The following is a 14,839-nucleotide window of genomic DNA, read 5'->3' as shown; positions in this document are numbered from 1 at the left end:
AAAAACAATCCAGACTCGCCAACCCGGAAATGCGAGGCGAAGGACGGCGCTGGTCCGAAGTTGTAGAAGCGAGCCGAGCGGGCAGCCGGAGCTGCGGCCTCCTTCGCCCGCCTCCTTTCTGGCAGGCAGGGCTGCCCAACTGCGCAGAGCGGCTCCTCCCCTCCAGAAGCGTGTCGGGGAAGCAGGTCGGTTGCGGGGACGAGCGAGCGGACCAGCGCCGTCAAAGCGGAGGGAACCGCCGCCAGGGCTGCTGCCGCGCTGCCGAGCAGATCAGCTGCTGGGCGGCCGAAGAAACCTTCCCTGGGTCTTCCCGACTTCACCCTGTCAATTTGGTGAGTGGAGGCGGGAAACGGTGTGGGGGGGTATGTAAGACATACCCCGAAAGTAAGACCTAGTGGGGCTTTTGGGGGTAAAAAGAAAGTAAGACACTGTCTTACTATCGGGGAAACACGGTAAATCCAATGAATGAATGAATGAATGAATGAATGAACGAACGAACTTTTTGGTAGTTAGTTAACTGATGATGTTCATCCATCATGTTCGAGGAGTACCTTGACATCTAATGGGTTGTGGGCTGTACACGATGTGTCTGTAAGTGGCTGGTAAGGCCTCTTCAGGTACGAAATGTTCTGCCACATGTTGGGTGGACATGTGTGGGCACCATTGTCACAGCATTTTGCATTTGCAGCTGGTTTTGCGGAGTGTTCGCTTCTCTACTTAATGTTCTTCTCGCCTCAGATGTTTGGCAGCCTTGTGGATCAGCATGCACTATGTTGGTTGATCTTGTGCTAGGGTTTCCCAGGAGATGGTGTCGATATCAAGGGACTTGAAGAAGGCTTTCAACATGTCTTTGTAATGCTTCTTTTGCCCCCATGCAATCTCTTTTCCTTTAGATAGCTCACCATAGAGGAGCTGTTTAGGGATGCGATGGTCTGGCATCCTAGCAACATGGCCTGGCCTGCATGTCTGGACTTTCATCAGCTGGGTGGGAATTAATGAAAGGCCTGCTCTGAAGAGGACTTTAGTGTCAGGCACCTTATCCTGCCTGACCTGATCCTCAGAATTCTACAGAGGCAGGTCATATGGAATGGGTTCAATTGCCTAGCACGTCTTCTGTATACAGTCCAAGTCTCACTGGCATAAAACACGGTAGTTAGCACTATTGCTTGGTAAACTTTGAGCTTTGAGGCAAGACTTATTCCACGTTGGTTACATACATTGGTAATTAGTCTACCAAATGCAGATCTTGCCTTGGCAATTCTGCAGTTGACCTCAGGAGTTGTTGGGCTGCAAAAATCATGTCCACAGTGCCACACTTTTTGTGGAAACTGCACTGTGCTTCAGGTAATATATCCTGTTCCAGGTGGTCAGTCAGGCAGTTCAGCAACACTCATGCAATGATATTGCCAGCGATGGAAAGCAGTGATATTCCTCTATGATTATCATAGACTTGTTGATTTCCTTTCCTCTTATAGAAGTGTATGATGGATACATTTTTCAGATCCTGAGGAATGGTTCCTGGATTACCAAAAGACTGGAACAGTTGAATGAGTTTGTTGACAAGCACTGCACCACCATCCTTATAGATCTCTGCTGGTATCGCATCAAATCTTGGGGCATTGCCAAAGGACAGCTGGTTGACGACCTGTAGGGTTTCAGTCTTTGATGGTGGAGTGTCCAAGCTGTGATTGATATTCATCTGGGCATTCTGTCAATCGCCTCATTGTCGATGGAAGATGGGCAGTTCAATACAGATTGGAAGTGCTCAGCCCAACACTGTAGAATCAGGGTCTTCTCAGTAATGAGAGTTGCACCAGCTGTGTCCAGTAGAGGGGAGCTTGCTGAGGGCTTCATAGAATTGTTTAATATTGTTTCTATCAGCAAACCTCTGAATTTCACCTGCATCCAGGAGTCCTGCATCTTGCAAAGCTTTCTCTGTACGATCCTGCAAGTGTTGTTGAAGGCATTTTTCTTAGCTGTTGATGATGGGTCATTCTGATAAGCATGATGAAGGCGGTGCTTTTCAGCAAGTAGAGCCTTGATTTTCATCAAACCAGTCGTGCTGTTTCCTGTGTGAGGATCCTGGAACATTTAGCACAGAAGAGTATACAATGTCCCTCAAATAGCAGTTCTGAGAGTGGGTTGTCAAGATCTTCTGCTAGTGAAACTGCTTTCAGTTTACTGAAATTGATCCATTTCATCACAACTTTGTTTCCCTGTGGATGTCTCTTTGGCTTGATGTGAAAGCTTAATTTGGAGATGATGAGTCTATGGTCAGTCCAACAGTCAGCACTCGGCATGGCCTTGGTCACCCTTACATCCTATCTGTCTTTCCTCTGCACAATGACATAATCAAAAAGATGCCAGTGTTTGGAGCATGAGTGCATCCAGGACATCTTTGCGAATGGGCAGGTGATTATCTGCACATGAGCTGCACATGTCTTCAATAGTAATAGGCCAATGCTGTTACATTTACCAATTCAATTTTTTCCAATGACGCCATCCCAGACAGAGTGATTGGATCCTACTCTCATGTTAAAATCACCGAGTAGAATCAGCTTGTCTGTATGCTTCATAAATAAAAATAGGGGATCAAGATCTTCACAAAACCTGTTCTTTACTTCATCCAGGTTCATCATAGGCACTGATCAGTGTGGCTTGCTTTCTTCTTGGCAGTGGGAAATGCAGTGGGACTGGCAAGTTTGCAGACAAGATGATTTTTAACTGCAAAACCAACTCCAGATTCAAGACCTTCGTAATTGCTGTGTCCACACCAGAAGAATGTGTAACCACCTCCTGTTTCTGTGAGCTGGCCTTTGCTGGCTAGACAAGTTTCACACAAGGCCGCTATATCAATGTTAAATCTTATGAGCTCTCTGGAGACCAGGTTTGTTCTTCTTTCTGGTCGATTTGCTAAGGGATTGTCTTGTGCCTATAGTGAGTGGTGTCATCTTACGTTTTCTTTGAGATTTTATTACTTGACTGCATGAAATGGAATCCCCTCCAAATGCGGCAAACTGAACAGGGTTCTATAAAGCAACAATGTTTAGAGCACCTTTCCTGGCCCCTTCCTCTTACTATGGAGGAGAACAGTGTGGTCCTGAAGAAGGCTGCCCAGTCACTCAGGTAGGCACCGAATCCAGCTCTTGCTTGTCAGTAGAAAGACAACCATTAGACCTGAATCGCCTGTGTGCAGGTCCATGACTACAGCTCCCAGTGTATCCACATCTACTGCTTCATCGCTCGCCCATCACCACATGACTTTTCACAGGAATTGGGAGGATGTCAAGACTTGTGCATGAATTGAATTAAAATGAGGGAGAGGTACACATTGTCAGGCTCACTCTCTCTTCCCAGATTCCATCTTTCTTCAATAGCAGGACAAAAGTCAAGATAGTTGGAGATGTGCTAGGTGCAATGATCGACAAGAGCATCTTTCATGTCTTGCCATGCTCTTAGCATACCACATCACTTGCAGAGAGCATATTCATGACTGTTGTCCTACTCTAGTAGGTTTCATCCGCTCAATCTGCCAGAATCTGTATTCATATCCTCGGGATAAACAAGTTCCTATCTCACCAATGACCCAATAGCTACTCTAATCCTGGTTTGATCAGCCTGTCAAAGCAGTTGCCAATATGTCGCTGTTGTGCATGCTACAACTACTAGAAGCCATAGTTGAGAGCTGAGTGACAGGTGAAGACCAAAGGTGAATAGGCTGCCCTAAAAGCTCCACTGAGAGCTGCCATAAAAGGACACGACATGTTCTACACCAGAGGGGCTTTCCCTTCTTGAACACCCCATACACCCCAGTTAACTAAGATATGTAGGAAGCACATCATAATAGTAATGGGGGATCTTAACTACTCTGACATCAACTGGGAGACAAACCAAGCATCAAGTGGAAGATCAAACAGATTCCTGACAAATCTAGAAGATAAGTTTGTTTTCAAAAACAAAGAAGGAAGCTAGGGGATCAGTCATATTGGACTTAACTGTGACTAACAGATATGAAATTATAGAAGGTGTTGAAGTTACATGAATCTTGGGGGAGGGAATAATCATGTAATATTGGAATTAAACATTATACAAGAAGAAACAATATAACAAACTAAAACTAGAATCTAGGACTTTAAGAGAACTCATTTCAATAAATTTAGAGCTTGGGAAGGATTCCATGGATAATAATCCTCAAGGGGAAAACAATTCAAGAAACTTGAGAATTTTTTGGAAAATGAGATTATAAAAGCCCAGTCTAGCACATTACCATTAAAGGGAAAAAATAGCACCTCTCAAAAGAAACCAGCATAGCTACATAAAGAACTCTCTGGTAAATTGAAAGACAAAAAAGGCAAGTGGAAAGGGGGGCACATAACTAGGGCAGAATTTCAGCAAATAGCCTAAGCCTGCAAAGATGAAGTGGGGAAAGCTAAGACTCAAAGTGAACTAAGGCTTACAACAAAAGTCAAAAATAACAACAGCAAAAAACTTTTTTCCAACATGTTAAAACAACAAAAAATCAATGAAATGATTGGTCTATTGGTGGGAGAAAGTGACAAGAAGGTAACAAGCAACAGAGAGAAAGCAGAACTACTTAACTCATTTTTTGTATCCATTTTTACACAAAGAGAAAAAAAGTCCAACCTATCAAAAACAACAACACAAAAATTAGGAATGCAAGCTAAAATAGGTAAAAAACTGGTAAGAGAGCACCTATCCACTCTAGACCAGGACCAGATGGATTACACCCTAAGGTTCTGAAGAAACTGGCAAACATGATTGAAAACCATGGAACTATATCCTGGAGCATCAGGGAACCGTCAGAGGACTGGAAAAGAGCTGATGTAGTTCCCATCTTCAAAAAAGAAAGGGAAAACTACAAATCTATTCAGCCTGACTTCAATACCTGGGAAGATTCTGGAAAAGTAATCAAGCAACAAATTAGTGAACATATAAAGGCAAACAAAGTAATAATCAAAAGCCAACATGAGTTTGTCAAAAAAAGAGATCATGCCAGACAAATCTTATTGCATTCTTTGACAAACTGACAAAACTGGTAGACCAGAGGAATGCTGTTGATGTAATTCACTTGTGCTTCAATGAAATGCAACAAAATGAAATTCAGAGATGAAAAAAGTAAGGTTCTACATTTACACAAGAAAAAAACCGACAAGTATAGTATATGTGTACTTCACTCAATAGTAGTAACTGTGAGAGTTACTTGAAGTCTTAGAGTTCTAGTGGACAATCATTTAAATATGAGCCAGAAGTGTGCCACAGCTGCAAAAAAATCCAGCACCATTTTAGGCTGCATAAATAGAGGGATTGGATCAAGATCACTTGAAGTGTTAATAATGCCTTAGTAAGACTATACTTTGAATACTACATCCAACTTTAGTCACCGTCATGTAAAAAAGATGTTGAGACTCTAGAAAGAGTGCAGAGAAGAGCAATAAAGGTGATTAGGAGATTAGAGGCTAAAATATAAAGAACGGTTGCTGGAATTGGGTATGTCTCATTTAATGGAAAGAAGGACCGGGGTAACATGTTCCAATATCTCAGGGGTTGCCACAAAGAAGAGTGAGTCAAGCTGTCAGCCAGCCTGTTCCTTGCTGCCATAAAGAGAACATTACATTGCAGTTTCCTTGTCATGTCATTTTTTATGTCAGTTTACTCTGCTATGCAGTGGCCTCTGGTTGCCCAGCTATCAAGCTGCCAAGGGGGATGGACTGTCGCAGCTTTGGGTGTTAAGTATGATGGAGACCCTGAATAGTTGGGGTTCTTTCTGGTGCAAGTCTGGAAGTATATGCATGAGTATGAGGCCAAACTGGAGATGGCAGCAGCCTGGATAAGATGAGTAACCATGGCTCTGGGTGGGATGGTAGCGGAGTAGATGATCTCCCTCCACAATGACAGTGCCCCCCAATTGCAGAACTATGACCATCACCCATCACCAATGGTTCAAGAATTCACTAGCTGCATGCAAGGCTAGGATCCGGATAAAGACCATCACCCAAGAGCAACAGTCGGTGGAGTTTCGAGCTGACAGGTTGGCCATATGTTCCAAAAACATCCTAATTGACTGCTTCAATGATGGTCTCAATCACACCCGCATCTCATGCGAGGCCCCATGTACCCTACAATGCTGGTATGTGTTGGGGGCAGAAGTGTAGATTGACCTTGCCTGGACTAATACTGGGGGGCTGGCAGATGGGGTGACTCCTTCTCTCCCACGCGTAAGAAACACCTCAGGAGTATAATGTGCCTCAGACATAGGGGGAGGAGCACCAAGCTATGGCATACCAATCAAGCAGACCCAACCTCAGCACCATGGCAACCCTGATGGAGGGGGCAAAAAAACCAGCTCCAAGGATCAGATAGACAGTACTAAAAGGTCTAGAGGTCGCCACATGAGTGGCGGGTGGATGGAGCAGGCAGGTGGACAGGTCACTTGCGGTGGAGCCAGCGCTCACAACAGGGCGGCCAGTGGGTGGGTGGACAGGCCACTCATGGCGGAGCTGCCACGAGCGGCAGGGCAGGGGCAGGCCGCTCATGGCGGAGCCACCGCTCAGGGCAGAGTAGGTCACTTACCTTCTTATTTTTGTCGGTTTTCAGCCTTTTTTGCTTCTGCGCATGTGCAGGGAAAAAAAAGCCAGAAATCTTGCATATGTGAGTATCTTCGTGTGAGATTTGGCTTCTGTGCATGTGCAGAAGGCAAATCCTTTGACAGGCGTTCCCACGCTCCCGGACCGTTCCGGTAATGCCGGGAATGGTGGCTCATAAAAATTTGGAAACCCTGAAAACTCTGCAGGCTATTTCCTAAACCAGTGATGGCGAACCTATGGCATAGGTGCCACAGATGGCACACAGAGCCATATGTGCCAGCACATGAGCTGTTGCCCTAGCTCAGCATCATCATGCATGTGTGCACCAGCCAGCTGATTTTTGGCTCACATGGAGGTTCTGGGAGGGCATTTTTAGCTTCCAGGGGGCCTCCTGGGACATGGGGGAGGGCATTTTTGCTATCCATAGGCTTCTGGGAAGCCTCTGGAGCATGGAGAGTAATAAAAACGGATCTACTGGGCCCACCAAAAGTTTGGAAACAGGCTGTTTCTGGCCTCCAGGGGGTTCTGGGGAGGGGCAGCGGAGGCAATTTTTGCCCTCCCCAGGCATTATGGGTGTGGGCGCAATAGTATGTGAACATGTGCTTTCAGCACCCAAGGGGAAAAAAGGTTCGCCATCACTGCCCTAAACCAGTGATCGCTAACTTTTTCTGGACTGATGCCCAAACCCTCAAAATGCAAAGCATGTGCGCCCCATATGTGACCTGTCCGCTGCATATGCATACATGCCCCCCCTGCATACACCCCATGCATACAGGGCAGGCATGTGGGAGGAGCATCCACAGGGGGTGCATGCACATGCATGGGTGGCAGGGCACATGCGTAGGTTGGACTGACTTGGGTCACAGCCAAATTATATGTGGTGTCAAGCTTGAGAGACACTCTAAGTCAGCAGGACATTTTGGATTTGTAAAAATCCTGCACTTGATTAAGAAGTGTTTTGGTGGCTTTCCTTGATGAAAAACATTGAAAGTTATGTGGCCAGTTCTCCAGATTGTGCTGCGGCAAAGAGACCTATGTGGAAACTTACATGGCTTTTGCAGACTGTGGCTAACCCCCTGGCATGTGGAACAAAATACAGTGATACCTCATCTTACAAACCCCTCATCATACAAACTTTTCAAGATACAAACCCGGGGTTTAAGATTTTTTTGCCTCTTCTTCCAGACTATTTTCACCTTACAAACCCAAGCCGCCGCCACTGGGATGCCCCGCCTCCAGACTTCTGTTGCCAGTGAAGCGCCTGTTTTTGCACTGCTGGGATTTCCCTGAGGCTCCCCTCCATGGTAAACACCACCTCCGGACTTCTGTGTTTTTGCGATGCTGCAGGGGAATCCTAGCAGCGCAAAAATGGGCACTTCCCTGGCAACGGAAGTCCAGAGGTGGGGTTTTCCAGCAAGGGGAGCCTCAGCGAAATCGTAGCATCACAAAAACAGGGAAGTCCGGAGGTGGGGTTTCCCATGGAGGGAAGCTTCAGGGGAATCCCAGCAGCGAAAAACGGGCGCTTCAGCTGGCAAAAGGGGTGAGTTTTGGGCTTGCACGCATTAATCGCTTTTTCATTGATTCCTATGGGAAACATTGTTTCGTCTTACAAACTTTTCACCTTACAAACCTCGTCCCAGAACCAATTAAATTCATAAGACAAGGTATCCCTATTTCTCCAATGCACTTGCAAGGAGAGTCCAAGATGGGTTATTCTTCAGTCTGATTGGTAGGGACTGAGTTTTAATTTAAATATTAATTACTAGGCAGGCACCGCCTCCCCCTTAGCCCTCCAGTCTAAAAAACTCAGTCTCAGTAAAGGGACTCTCCTGAGTTACTTCTCTTATACAGTTATTATTATTAGATTGTTTATCCTTGTATTATACTAATTCTCTTTTCTCTCTTTTTTCTTTTTTTCCTTTAGGTGCAGCTGGGGGAATAATACCTCAGGCGGGCCTGGGTTCAAAACCTCCCGCGGGTTTAACCCAGTTGCCTGCAGCTCCTCCCGGCTTAAGACCCTCACAGACAGAGGAGACTCTGCAGAACTGCCATCCTGGGTCTGGGAGTGAGCGCCCGGGTAGCCTACCTCCGCGGTGGCACCCGGAGGACGAGGAGGTGGTTGCCGCCTCGGGGGGTCCGTCCCTCCCTCGGCGAACATACCACGGGCCTGGAGGAACGCTTCGCACAGAGCGGCCCGCAAGGGAGGCTGGCGCCCCCGCCCCCCCCCATGAAGGCAGGCGAGAGCGGATCCGCGCCCTCAGTCGCCGGCTCGCAGCGGCGGATCGGCTCTTCAAAGAAAATAGAAACCATCGCAGGGCGATCGCAGAGGGCGGGAATCGTCGGTTTCCCGCCCGCCTCCAGGAGTAAGCATTCGGTTGCCTAGGAAACCGGCTGGTGGCCATCTTGGTGGGGTCACAGCGGCAACAATCGGCGGCCATTTTGAGATGGTCCGTAAGCGCCCGGCAGCCACTTTTCTCTCGCGCCCAATCAAGCCCAGTTGCCATGGGAACCGGCCGGCGGCCATGTTTGTGAGGTCGCCGGCTCGAAACTGGGCACGCAGGCGCAGAAGGGGTTTCATTCCCCCATTTTCACTTTCGTTTCTCCTGGAGGCTGCCGCGGTAATAAGGAGCTCGGTGGAGAACGCACTAGTATTCCAAGCAGCAATCGGTGATCGTGAGTTACCAATCCGGGCATGGCAGACCAGGCACCACCTGTTGGGGAAGAGGCCACCGCTAACAAGCCCAGTACCCCCAAAGAAAAAGCCTCTAAGGCGAAGTCAGCCCAGGGGTCTTCCTTGAGGGATGCAGAGAAGCGCATCAGAGCGCTTGAAAAGCAACTAGAGGCCTTGCAAAGAGCATCAGGGCCGGCTTTGCCCCCCAGCCAGCAATTGCCTACCAATCCCTCTATATCTCCCCCTATGTTCTACCCGGGGATGGGGACCTCAGCATCAGAGAGGGATTGGTCCCCAGAAAGAGGAGCCCAGACCTGGCCATCATCCAGGGCTGACCCTTATAGCCTGGGGAGACAACCTACAGGCTGGCCTCCTAATTATCCTTCCTCTCAACACGCGCAGGCAGCCACTTTCACCCCTACGGCTGCAGGCCTTCGCGATTCTCAGGATACTTGGCAGAGCATGCCCCAGGCCCTCCAAGACCTGATCACTAACACGTATTTATCTTTGAATTTCTGTCTTGCAATAATTAGGAGGAAAAATCCAGGTTTTAAAATTTGCTCTAGATAACTTTTGATTTTGCACCAAAACTTTTTTGCAACTGGACAAGTCCACTATAGGTGGTAATATGTCCCTATTTCCCATTTACATTTCCAACATAGCAGTGAAGCATTTGGATACATTTTGTTGACTTGTGCGGGGGAGGGGGTTTGGTGCCAATGGTAAAACATCTTATATAGGTTTTCCTTGTATGATGTTGCTAGCATTAGTTTATAGTTTATGTTCCAGATCTTTTTCCCATTCTACTAAAGTTATGAAATATCCAAAGTTTTGAGATCAAGATATTATTGTTCCTTTCATTTCTTCATCAGCCGTATCATAACTGAGAAGAAAATTATATATAAATAATAACAGAGAAAAAAACCCCCAGCCCTCATCTGTTTTTATTAATAGTTATGTTTTTTGTTTTGCTGGTTGTTATAGTTTTAATAGTAATGGATTTTGGTTTTTTTAAATTATTGATTTCTTTTAATAAAAAAGAAGGGTTTTTTTCTTATTTATTTATTTATTTATTTATTTATTTATTTATTTATTTATTTATTTATTTATTTATTTATTTATTTCTATGCCGCCCAGTCCCAAGGGGACTGCCGCTCAGACACTATAGTTTTCCGCCCACACCGAAAAAAAATTAGAGAGAACATTGCTTGGTAGATAGGAAAACTTTGTCTCCCACTCTAAAAGGGGGCTGGGGAGATCGGTGTTTATCTGCTTGCTTCTTGTAGGCTTGCGCTGCCACCACCAGCGCCTTCTTGGTGTCCTCCCATCCTCTCTTCAGTTTCTCCATCCACTCCGCCAACGTGACAGACGAAGGAGGTTCTGTAGGTAGTTCTGGCATGGGAACGAAATCTCAACCACTGGTAACCTGGAAAGGAGTTAGTCCCGTGCTACTGTGTACAGAATTGTTGTAAGCTACTTCTGCAAAAAGCAACAATTCAGCCCAGTCGTTCTGTTGGTAACTCACATAACATCTAAGGTATTGTTCCACTAGGGCATTTGCTCTCTCTGCTGCTCCATTTGTGGAAGGGTTGGAACACAGAACTAAGTCCTTGGCTGGAACCAATGGTGCAAACAAATTCTCTCCAGAATCTGGCAATGAATTGAACCCCCCGATCTGATATGATCCTGCGGGGCACTCCATGCAACCTGTAAATGTGTTTCAGGAATAACTTCGCCAAGTGTCTGGCAGTAGGTAGCCCCAAACAAGCGATGAAATGGGCTTATTTGGAGAATAAATCAATTACAGTCCACATGACAGTGTTTCCCTTGCTCTCCACTATGAAGTCCATCACTATTTCTTCCCAGGGCCTAGTAGGTCTGGCTACTTGCTGCAGTAATCCAGGGGGCCTTCCAAGCCTATGCTTTCTGGTGGCGCAGGTGGCACAACTTTTCACATAGCCTTCGACTTCTGCTCTCATTCTGGGCCACCAGAATTGTCTCCGCACCAGGTGCAATGTTTTCAGGAACCTGAAGTGGCCCCCTAGTCTGGAGTCATGACTCCGTTGGAGAATATCTAATCGCAGGCTGGCAGGCACATACAGTTTGGTTCCCTTCCAAGCCAACCCTTCCTTCAGTATTAGTCCATAACCCACTGGGCTATGGACTGTAGTATAGAAATTCAGCATGGAGGGAAACTGCCTAAACCAAAAATGTACTCTTTGACTCCTCGAGAGCTAGATGAGCTAGGCCATTTTATCAACAAAAACCTAGAGCAGGGTTTCATCCAGCCTGCTAGGCCACGGATGGCTACTATTATCCTCTTTGGAAAGAAGAAAGATGGCTCCTTGCGCAAGTGTGTTGACTACCGGAACCTGAACGCCTTCTGTGTCCACTCATGAAGGACATGCTGGCCCACCTCACAAGGGGGAAAATTTTCATTAGTTGGATTTACAAGAGGCTTACTACAGAGTGGAGTACGCCTCTTATAAAGGAGATGAGTGGAAGACCGCATTCAATGGCCCGCTGGGTTGTTTCCAATTCCGAGTGCTATCCTTTGGTCTACAGGGGGTGCAGCAGTGTTCATGCAACTGATCAATGAGGTGATTCATGAACATCTATACAAAGGGGTTTGGCTTATCTTGATGACATACTTATTTACACACAAATAATGGAAGAGCACATGATCTTAGTGCAGTCAGTACTAGAGAAACTCAGGACAACCAAACTGTATGCAAGCTGTCTAAGACTTTCACCAGAGCAAAATTGACTATCTGGGATACCCCATATCACATGAGGGGGGGGGGATGGATCCAAAGAAGGCAAGAGCCATGTACCCTTAAACAGCTGCAGAGTTTCTTGGGTTTCACAAATTTTTATCGGCAGTTTATCCCCTCTTTCGTGCAAATAACTTTGCTGATTACAAACCTCCTAAAGATGAAAGGTGAAGATAAACTTAAGCTAGGATGGCCAGTGGAATGGTCAATGCAATGTCAGACCACTTTTGAGAAGCTTTTTACGGTGGGGCCAATTCTCAAGCATTCTGATCTGGATGTCCCATTTGTAGTTCAGGTGGATGCCAGTGATGTAGCAGTGTTGGTGGTGCTGCTTAAGGCTAATAGAGGGAAACTTGCAACCTTGTGCTTACACCTCCCAGAAACTAAACAAGACTGAGAAGAGGTGGGCTTTCTTGGAAAAGGAAGTGTTTGCTGTTCAATGGGTCTTGCTAACCTGGAAGCAATTCCTTGAAGGGGCCAAACATCCTTTTGAAGTATGGACTTATCATAAGCATGAAGTATGGACTGATCATAGAGGCACTAGAGGCCCTAGGAAGTTGTCGCCCAAGCAGGTCTAACGGTCGCAACACTTTGCCCAGTTCAACTTTTTGCTATGCTACCTGCCCGGGAGGGGACTTTATGGTTTATCTAAGCTGCCCCAATACAACAGCGCCAGACAGGAAGTAATCATACCCATATTCGTCCAGCAACTGGCGTGCCTGGTAGTCACCTGGGCACAGAAATCCTGGCAAGCTGAGGTTCCAAGGGACCTTAAGTCCCATATGGTGGAAGCTTTAAAAATGGATGAATGGTTCCAGTCCCCACTTGATGGAGTGCACTTTTGGGGATAATCTGGCCTGGGTGGGATCCAAACTATATGTCCCAGCCCTTGTGAGGGAGAGTGTATTGGAGAGGGCCCATGGTTCCAAGGTGGCAGGACACTTTGGGTTTGTGAAAACTTTTAGTGAGGAGACAGTTTTGGTAGCCCTCGCTGAAGAAAGGCATTGATGGGGCTAGCTGCCCCATCTGCGCTTCAGCTATAAGGCCCCTGGAAAAATCTCAGGGCCTCTTGCAATCCATGGTAAGGCCTGATAAATCCTGAAAAGAAATATTTATGGACTTTATAGTCAAACTGAGAGTGGGTGATTACTGATCTTTTTTTACAAATAGGTTCACTTTGTGCTGTGCCCAAAGATTCCATTGGCGAAGGTCCTGGCTAAACTATTTATTCAACATGTGTATCAGCTCCAGAGATGAGCAGATCATCTCTGACCGGGGAGTACAATTCACATGTCCAGGTTTTGGAAGCAGTTCTTTTCCCTGGTAAGGTCCACCCAGGGGTTAAGCTCATCCACCATCCACAGACAAATGGGGCATGGAAGAGGGCCAATTCTGCGCTAGAGTAGTATCTCCAGTGCTACATAAATTATCAGCAAGATAATTGGAGTGACTTTTGCAGAGCTGGCCTATAATAACTTGGTGCATAGTAGCACTGGTTTCACCCCATTCCAATTGATCTACAGCCAAGACTTTGTGCCTATCTCCGAACTACCACAGGAAGAGCCCCAAATCCTTTCATTAAAAGAATGGATTGATCAATTACAAGTAAATTGGCCCATGGCTCGTAAAGCCCTTGATGAGGCTCTCCAGACCCACAAAACTCAAGTGGGCAAGAAAAGGGTTAAGCCCAAGGAATACCAAGTGGGAGACAGGATCTTCCTGTCAACTAAGTTCTTTCAGACAACACAGAAGTCAAAGAAATTGGGCCCCAAATATGTAGGACCTTTCCCAATCATAAACATTATCAATCTGGTAGCATTGCAGCTGGATTTACCGAAAACTCTCAGAAGGATTCACCTGATATTTCAGGTCAGTCTTTTAAAACTGGAACATACTTCTGACCTTCAACCCACCACAATGGACTCTCCTGTTCCTTTGCTTATTGAGGGGGAGCAGCATTTCAAGATTAAGGAAATCTTAAATTCAAGGAGTCATAGGGAGACGTTACAATATTTAGTAGCTTGGAAACATTTCCCCGCTTCTCACGCTCGATAGCTGAAGGAGAAGGACATGAAAGACCAAAATCTGATTGACCCATTTTGCTGAAGTTCCCTGACAAGCCTTGAGTTGCTATTGTTGTTATTTTTATGTTTTGTGTTTTCTTTTGTAGAACTAATATCTCTGTTGCAGGAAGCCTGAATGTCAGCTTCTGCCTTTTCTCTCTACATCCCTGCTTGCATTGGCTTCCATAGTAATGATAGGAGGGGGAAACGAATAGGGGCATTGGGGGGGGAGTTAGCTGGAGTTACCTGTGAGAAATTTTGAATAGTTTAAGGGATGGCCAGTCCCACCACTTTCTCCCTGGCACAGCAATGCACCACGGACATGGTTATCGCCTGCTCAAGGTCAATGGCCACACATGTGGAAGGCCCAACGGCAGATGCACTACCTGACGCCAAATAGGGGATTGGATGGGTGAGCGAAAGCGGGCACCTGGGAAGGTTTGGGGACATTTGTATACACGTTTTGCATGCCTTTTCCTTCAGATCTTGCTTTACTTCTGTTGTGACCACTTCTTATCTATTAAAAGTATTCTTTTAACTCACATGGAATCGGAGTCTTACTTTCCTGGATTCTGAAGGGGAGCATAACTCACATGTACAAACATTTTGCCATAGATATGCACAATAATAATCTACCATTGTTGATCAAGGTGTTGCAAATACCATTACTAAATTGTGAAATTTGTGAGATTTTTATATCTCAATAAAGGTACAGCTGATTTGGAA

At 46.1% G+C, this 14,839-nt stretch overlaps 1 protein-coding gene across 1 annotated transcript in view; it reads left to right on the top strand.

Moving 5' to 3' along the window:
• LARS2 (leucyl-tRNA synthetase 2, mitochondrial) overlaps positions 1-14,839 on the top strand; it is a 359,496-nt gene that overhangs the window by 282,225 nt on the left and 62,432 nt on the right. The window lies entirely within an intron of this gene.

Source organism: Erythrolamprus reginae, chromosome Z (genome assembly GCF_031021105.1).
Source record: "Erythrolamprus reginae isolate rEryReg1 chromosome Z, rEryReg1.hap1, whole genome shotgun sequence".
Classification (NCBI taxonomy): Eukaryota; Metazoa; Chordata; class Lepidosauria; order Squamata; family Dipsadidae; genus Erythrolamprus; species Erythrolamprus reginae.
Note: the sequence above shows the minus strand (reverse complement) of the source record. Positions and strands in the feature narration are given on the sequence as shown.